We start from the raw sequence: 7,536 nt of genomic DNA, 5'->3' as shown, positions 1-7,536 counted from the left end.
CAAGCAGTGTTCCATTAAAAGAGTAGGCTTTTTGAAAATCAGGACCTGCTTTCTTCAGTTCAACCGCAAGAAACCAGTCCTTGAAGCTGACTTCTTTCCAATTAAATAACGTGATACGGGGCACAAAGGAAGTAAAGGGACCTGGGTCTGCCACTGATTTGCAACTCTTTTCACCAATTTTGGGAGACTATCAAAATCAGGTTCTAAACAATTACTTATTATTATTATTATTTTAAATTTGTTTGCAAATATATTTCTAGAGCATGAGATTATTACTGTTTTAGAGAAATTTGAAAATTGATTAGTTAATGTAATAACTAATAAATGGGTTATTTGATATTTGATAAATATTTTAACTTGTGAAATGGTGATTTTATAGATTTATAATTTATTTCTTATTTGGAGTTAATGTAATGATGAATAGAGGGCCATTTGACATATATTTTAACTTTTAAATTATTCTTGTATGGATTCTTTTGTCTAATTAACTTGATTAGGTTCATATATTGTGATTAATGATTTGATATAGTAATGAATGAATAAGTTGTGATTTGATATAGTAATGATATGTTGTGATTAATGATTTAATAAATAACTTTAACTTGTAAAATAGTTCTTGGATAGATTATTAGATTTTATTGTACATTTAATATTTTAATTGGATTAGTATCTTATATACTAATTTTAATTTCTTTAGCTATGGAGAGATATTTCAAGAGGAAATCAATGGAAAAAGAGTCATCTAATAAAGAAAAAGCCAAGGATAATGAAGGTGCAAAAAATGACAATAAAAGAAGTTACTTGGAAATTAACTTAGATGAATTACCTGCGGATCCAACCCAAAGAAAAAAAAATTGGGGATTATCATCCAAACCTTCAAGATGAAATTCGGAGATATTACTTACAAAAGGGACCATGTCAACCTCATGAGCATGTTTTTCCACAAAGAAAGATAGGAAAATAGATGCGTCGATTTGTTCGGGGCTAGTTTGATGATTACAAGAATTGGTTAGAATATAGTATTGAAAAAAATGCCGCTTATTGCTTATGTTGTTATCTATATAGACCAGATGTGGGCGAACAATTTGGTGGTGATAGTTTCATTAAGGAAGGATTCACAAATTGGAAAAAAAAGGATAGATTTGATGTTCATGTTGGTGGTCCTAATTTTCACACAATCTGAGTTGGAGTAAATGTCAAAGTTTATTAAATCAAAATCAGCACATTGAAGTGGCATTTTTTAAGCAATCAGAGAAAATGAAGGCTGAGTATCAGACTCGTTTATTAGCCTCAATAGATTGTGCTGGATTTCTCCTACATCAAGGTTTGGCTTTTCATGATCATGATGAATCTGATATTTCTGAAAATCAGGGAAATTTTCTTGAACTTTTGCACTTCCTTGCGGGTCATAATGATGATCTAAAAAAGGTTGCTCTTGAAAATGCCCCTAAAAACCTCAAACTCATTGCTCCAGATATTCAAAAGGATATTTCAAATGCTTTGGCAAGTGAGACTACAAGCATTATTGTAAATGATATTGGACATGGATTGTTTGCTATTTTATGTGATGAATCTTGTGATGCATCAACAAAGGAGCAATTAGCAGTTGTTATCCGTTACGTGGATTCACGTGGATATGTGATTGAGCGTTTTCTTGGTATTCTACATGTAAGAGATACTACTGCTTTTTTCACTTAAGAAAGCAATTGATGATTTATTTTCAAAGTATGGTTTGAGCATATCACAAATCCGTGGTCAAGGTTATGATGGTGCTAGTAACATGCGAGGTGAATATAATGGTTTAAAAACTTTAATCATGAAGGAAAATGGTTCTGCATATTATATTCATTGTTTTGCACATCAGCTGCAATTGTCACTTGTAGGGGTTGCAAAGAAACATGTCCAAGTATCTTCTATGTATAATACATTGTCTACCTTAGTGCATGTTCTTGAAGGTTCATCTAAAAGACAAGAAATTCTTAGAGAACAACGTCTTAAGAAAGTCGTTGATGATCTAATGACTGGAGATCTTGTGAGTGGTCGGGGCTTAAATCAAGAAACTAGCCTTCAAAGAACTTGTGATACACGTTGGGGTTCACATTTTGGCTCGTTGTTAAAGTTGGTTCTTATGTATGATTCTGTAATAGATGTTCTTTTGATAATTGAAAATGATGGCCTGGTGGAGCAAAGAGGTCAAGCATATGCACTTCTTAATTCTTTGCAATCTTTTGAATTTGCATTTATTTTACACTTGATGAAGAAAATCATGGGAATAACGAATGCACTATCTGAAGCATTACAAAGGAAGGATCAAGATATTGTGAATGCTATGGGTCTGGTCAAAGTTTCCAAGCAACAATTACAAGCTACTAGGGAAGATGGATGGGATTTTTTACTTGATGAAGTTTGTTTGTTTTGTGAAAAACATGAGATCATCATTCCGAAAATGGATGAAATGTTCAGAACTAGTGGGAGATCTCGAAGAAAAGTTCAGCAAATTATGAACCTTCACCACTATCGAGTTGAGCTATTTTGTGCTGTCATAGATTTACAACTCCAAGAACCCAACAATCGTTTCAATGAAATCAATATAGAGTTGCTTTTGTGTATGGCATGCTTGAACCCAAGTGATTCCTTTGCAGCATTTGATAAGAAAAAGTTGATTCGTCTTGCAGAACATTATCCTTGTGAGTTTTCTAAGTTGGATATTCTTGCACTTGGTACTGAATTGGATACTTATATTAATGACTTGAAATCAGCTAAGGAATTTCTCGATTTAAGAAAAATCTCTGATCTAGCTCAAAGGTTGGTGGAGACTAAGAGAGATATTGTGTATCCATTGGTTTATATGCTCTTAAAGTTGGCTTTGATTTTGCCTGTTGCTACAGCTACAGTAGAAAGAGCTTTTTCAGCTATGAATATAGTGAAGAATCGGTTACGAAATAAAATGGGAGACACTTGGATGAATGATTGTTTAGTTACTTATATTGAAAAAAATATATTTCGTGAAGTTGAAAATGAGAAAGTTGTAAACCATTATCAAAATATGAAAACTCGTCGTGAACAATTGTAAATAGTTTAGTTTGTTTTTGAAATAAAATTATTATTACATTAATAATTTTGAGTTTGTCTTTTTATGTTTTTCATGGAATATACATATCATTTGTACTTGTTAGTGAATTTATTTATTTTTTGCTCAAAAAATTAAAAAAAGAGTAGATAAAAAATTTTAGTGTTATTTGTGCCCCCACTAAGATTTTTTTCTGGCTCCGCCCCTGATTTCGTTGACTTCTGCACACTCTCCAAAGTCAATAGAGTAACTTTTGTTCAGAAGCCTTGTGGAAAAAATGACCGGAAGTTCACTGTATTCGGCCACGAACTTACTGCAGTCGGAATTCTTGAACTTCCTGCAACAAATCTGGTTTTTCATCTTCCAGCATATGGGATCACTTGATCGTGATTTCTCACGTTGTTTCGGCTCCTTCAAGCATTAAAAAGTAACTTTAATCATTCCTTTCCTTTCATGTACGCTCAAATCCTCCCCAAATTCGTGAAATTTTGCTGCACTCTGTTCATTTTTCTACTTTTGCTGTTTTTCTTCCTGTGACAGCCCACTAGTTGGGTTTTGCTGCATGATTCGCTATTTAATCTTGTATTTGGAAGAAAGAAACTTGATGTTTGATATTCGGGTTATGAGTTTTTATCCAAAGCTGCACAAATCAGGCTTGAAATGTTGCTGGGTTCTTCGTACGAGCAACATAAGAAAAGTTGCAAAGCAAGCTTTGAAGAAGATGCATGAAGATTTTTGAAAATTACATTTTGGCCCCCAATTTTTACCTGATTTCGTTGTGGCCCAAATCCGGAAAATTTCAATCAATTTTGTCCCTTTTAAACTTTAATCTTCTCTTGCATGTTTTATGTGACTTTGTGGGTGGATTAATTCTGGAATTTAAGGCATAATTAAGGCTTAGCATTTTTTGTAGATTTATTACTTTGTTTGGTTTTAATAAAATAGGTTAGTTTGGGGTGAAGGTTATTTCTATTTGGGTTTGGGAGTTTGAAACCCACTTTTTTTGGTTGGGTTTATTTGCTAAAAATGGCAGGCTGGCCCGTCCTTCTGCCGTGGGTATTTGTTAGGCGGAAATGGCCATGGCCCAAGAAAAAATGGTAAATAGACCAAAGGACTGATGTGCTTAAGGAATCTGGTGCGTTTTTGCAGATTAGTCCCTGTACTGTTATGTAATTTACTACAGCTTTAAAAACTTTAGATTTCTTTCAATTAGGTCCCTAATATAATTGCAATTTGGTCCCTAAACTTTGTTTTTCTTTAATATTGAACCCCAATTTTTGTAATAATGATAAAATGGCTCTAAAAACTTTCTTAATTTTTGCAATTAGTTCCCTAGTAGTTTTGATTTCTTAAATATAAGTTGTCTATCTTCTTTAATTGTTAATTATACGTCATTTAAGTACTTTAATCGGTAGATTTCATGATTATTTCCAATTCTTTATAATTAAATTAGTGCTTTGATTATTTTGCTGATTTTGGAGCATAAATAGGACAAATTTCACCCCATTTAACCACAACTTCAAGGGAAGTAACCTCTTTTATTATTTTAAATTCTTTTATGTGCTTCAATGTGTTTTTTATGTGTGATTGCATGTTTTGAGTGCTTTTTTCTTTTAATGATTCATTTTTATTCATTTTAAGTTTCATTTATTTTATTCAATTTTGATGATTATCTGAGAGGCATTAAAATGCCAAATTGTAATAGATAGGTATTCAAGATACAGCCGTGCACTAGATAGATAAACATATTTAACCTAATCATGAGAGTATATTAGGATTTGTATGACGCATTTTTATCACCAAAGTTTTCAAAGGGTTTAATTGAATACTTGCAAGCTTGAGAGAGACGTAGGATTTAATTAGGCACACTTTAGATGCATCAAGAGATAATCAAAAAGACAATTGTGTGATGCGTTCATGGTTTGTTAAGAAATTAATTAGATAATTAACTTAAATTTTGGATTAAAACTTGAAACCCTAGACTTGTGTCTATTGTTTTTTCACCGCTACTTTATTTGATTTATTTATTATTTTATTGATTAGTTAGAAATTATAGCTCCTTGAAGATAAATTTTGTTATTTTTGTTTGAATAATTAGAATAGAAAATTAACTCGTCCTTGTGGGTTCGACCCTGAAATAGTCTAGTTATTTTACCACTATGATAGACTTTGTGCGTTTGCAGGAATTTGTTGATCAACTTCCTATAAGTCCATATTTAACCTATCGACAACTAAGGCATGCCTGGCTAATAAATGTCTCAGCCACCTGAAGTTTATGTTCCTGCAAGAGCACTTTATTTTGAATGATCTGTTCTTGGAAGCGTATTCTTGTGTTAGGTGAACTAACCTTTTAGTAGAAGAGATACTCGAGGAAGTGTTTAAAATGAATAAGCTCAAAACAGAGTATAATGTGCTACTTGCAATCTGCTTTTGTTCTTGGGAGCGAGACGAAATTTACATGTACAGAACTAAGCTGATGTCATATCAGGAACATGCTGCTGTGGCTCGGGACAGTGGGATCAAATTTGATTCAAGAAAATGCACGCACTACTTTGTACTTGTGTCGCTAATGCTGCTTAACCTTTCTGAACTAGTCCATGTTTGTTATGGTGTGGGAGAAAATATTCTCTATTGGCGTTATCTCCAAGAGTAGTAGGGCAGTGGTCAATGATGTTTGGGCCTTATTTGCAAACTAGCAGCAATACATTCTGTCCTACTTGGTGTTCTTCCTTGTACTTGAATTTATCTGTGTTTGTTTGTGAGAGAGACATGGTTAGTAAAATACAGAATAATCATATTATTAATTATTCTACATACGTTTATCATAAATTTTTTTAAAGTATGATAAAAAAGTTTTGACACCAAGATATGAGTTGAACGAAATAGTGCATATAAATTGTAGAACCCAAAAAAAACTTATTGAAGATATATTTCATAAAACCAATATAGGTGAGGAGGCAATTTACACACATACAAATATGTGTGGAAGAAGAGGAATAAATATCAATAATAATCTATTAATCACATAATAGAAACAAGACTCTCTTTCCTTCACTCTTTTCAACTGAACACAATAATATGACTCTCTATTTATAGATTAGATGACTTGATAAACAAGTCTTACAACTATAAGCAATTTTCTAATAAAATACTAATTCTTAAATAATAAAACTACGATAACTTGACTCCAATAGAATTACTAAAATCATAACTTGACTAAAACACTACTAAATATTAATATGGAAATTTTTAATTTTGAGTCTTGATTTAATATGCCAACATAAATGTGTATGCGAATAGTAAGAACAACTTCTTCTTCTCCTTCTTTTTTTAAGTACGAACAATTTCATAAGTTACGGAATAAAAATATTGGTGTTTATTATGAATCCGAAAGATTATGCTACATTGATTTCAACTTTAACTATTATCCTTGTATATGAGACATAAAAGTGTTTTAAGTTTCATTTCTTTTGGATTTTAGGTCTATAAATTTGTCAAAACTGTGTTATGTATCGTAACTATGTTCTTCATAACTAAAAAAAAAAGGATATCATGCTTAACAAATTTTAAAAATTTTCTCTTAAATTGAAGTATTGCTTGTGGAGCATAATGTGAGACAAGTTTATCACAAACATTACATAAATAGTTAAAAAGTATGAGTATTTTCTAAAATAATTTTGTAATGTTCAAAATACAATTTTATTTTCATTAAAGATACAAACATGAAATATAGAGACATAATTCAAGTTTTTTACTAAAGATAAAGATCCTAGATTCAAATTCCCCTTTCCCCTTCTTGCTTCTTAAATTCCACCCCTTTTTTGATTAAAAAATTTTTAAAAGAAATAGAGGCTCTTATTTAGCAATGTAACCAGGCCAATATACATTCTATTCTTGAGATGATTTCTTCTCACGTTTCGGCTTAATAGTAGGCCAGATCGAATGATTAAATTCGGATGAAGTTGAGTTCTACTTTTGTGGATGGAAAATTGGCAAAAAGCATATGTACCCAATAGTTCGATGTTAAATGTTTTGGGCCAGGTTTGATGACAATAATGACGCTTAAAATCCTTCCAATTGCTGCTTAATTTCCACATCAGTTGTGAGCACCAAATTGGATCGGCCTACAGGCTTTAGTGTCCTCCGGCGACACCCAATGAAATTGGTATCAAACAGAGAAGATTGGCAAGGCCCAGTGCAGGAATGATGCGCACAAATCGAGAAATTATTCACATTTTCTTGAGCTTGTCTATGCTGATTTGGGACTAAATCTAGTAGATCTTCATACAAAGATGACTGATACATTGTTTTTAAAGTCAGTTTGGGCTTTTTCTTGGGCTGATTGGGATCCATGTCTATTTGGGCTAATTATGTTTACATTTGATACTTCAAAAAAATTAGGGATGATGCTGAACCAAGTAACTCAAATTATGTATACATTAGATACTTCAAAATTAGGGTGATGC

The 7,536-nt window shown here is 32.1% G+C and overlaps 1 non-coding gene and 1 pseudogene across 1 annotated transcript; both read left to right on the top strand.

Annotated features, from left to right (window-relative positions):
- Positions 1-699: 699 nt before the first annotated feature.
- Positions 700-3,073, top strand: LOC113766294 (annotated as a pseudogene).
- Positions 3,074-7,206: 4,133 nt separating this feature from the next.
- LOC113767242 lies at positions 7,207-7,309 on the top strand. The gene has a single exon (XR_003467959.1). It is a non-coding gene; the product is annotated as a U6 spliceosomal RNA (small nuclear RNA).
- Positions 7,310-7,536: the final 227 nt, after the last annotated feature.

The sequence above is a fragment of the Coffea eugenioides genome, chromosome 3, assembly GCF_003713205.1.
Source record: "Coffea eugenioides isolate CCC68of chromosome 3, Ceug_1.0, whole genome shotgun sequence".
NCBI lineage: Eukaryota > Viridiplantae > Streptophyta > Magnoliopsida > Gentianales > Rubiaceae > Coffea > Coffea eugenioides.
Note: the sequence above shows the minus strand (reverse complement) of the source record. Positions and strands in the feature narration are given on the sequence as shown.